The sequence below is a fragment of the Penaeus monodon genome, chromosome 33 (genome assembly GCF_015228065.2).
Source record: "Penaeus monodon isolate SGIC_2016 chromosome 33, NSTDA_Pmon_1, whole genome shotgun sequence".
In the NCBI taxonomy this organism is placed as follows: domain Eukaryota; kingdom Metazoa; phylum Arthropoda; class Malacostraca; order Decapoda; family Penaeidae; genus Penaeus; species Penaeus monodon.
The window spans coordinates 32,711,247-32,712,073 of record NC_051418.1 but is presented as its reverse complement, the minus strand read 5'-3'; the positions used below and the strand labels follow the sequence as shown (position 1 = coordinate 32,712,073).

At 32.6% G+C, this 827-nt stretch overlaps 2 long non-coding RNA genes across 2 annotated transcripts in view; both read left to right on the top strand.

Moving 5' to 3' along the window:
* LOC119594409 lies at window positions 1–525 on the top strand. Its single transcript, XR_005230615.1, has 2 exons — window positions 1–30; window positions 317–525. It is a non-coding gene; the product is annotated as an uncharacterized LOC119594409 (long non-coding RNA).
* Window positions 1–827, top strand: part of LOC119594408 — a 6,981-nt gene that overhangs the window by 733 nt on the left and 5,421 nt on the right. The gene's annotated exons all lie outside the window — the stretch shown is intronic.

The window sequence follows — 827 nt, the reverse complement described above, 5'->3', positions numbered from 1 at the left end:
CGCTTCCCATACAATTACTACTATGGCTAGGTAAGGTGAGGAGATAGTCATTTGTGAAGTTTAGAATATGTGGCTGTCTCAGTCTTCAGAATGGCTTCACTATTTTTCCTGTTTCGTAATATGTACATTGGGTGGATGCTTTTGTACATCTTTGTATGTTATGAAGAAAAGAGAGAAATAATAAAGGGAAAGAGAGACAGCATTAGAGAAAAAAACACAGAAAAAAATATTAGGGCATGAGAGAGAACAAGAGTAAGAGATACAAAACAGATAGCCAAAAGAACAGATGCAAAATAATAATTTCTTTTCTTCGCAGATTAACCAGACAACCATAACAAAGGGTACCATACGTACTTAACATCCATAGAAAGCACTGAGCTTGAAATTGGTAACAGTGCTACCCGATTTCGTCCAAAATCACTACCAAGGAAATACGGTTCTCTAAAAGAAACCAAAAGGAAATTAATCTAAGCATTTTGAAAATTGTGGATCTTTGGCAACCAGTTTAATAAATGTTTGGTTTCACGTGTCTCTTTTATCTCTTAATTCATCATTTTTATGAATATATAAACTTTACTGTTTGTGTATACGTATACATACACGCAAGCAAACATATATACACCTTTATTTCACTATAATGAAATAAAGGAACCTGAAAAAAGTTACAGCGTTTTATTAAAGGGAAAGAAAGCCCAGCATAATAAACGTTGAGTGAAATCAATCCACATATAAAAAATACGAAGCATAATGTAATCAAATTACAATATGGAATAGAAATGCGTTATGCGTTATGAACAGAAACAATTAAACGCACGAAATTTTCTTAT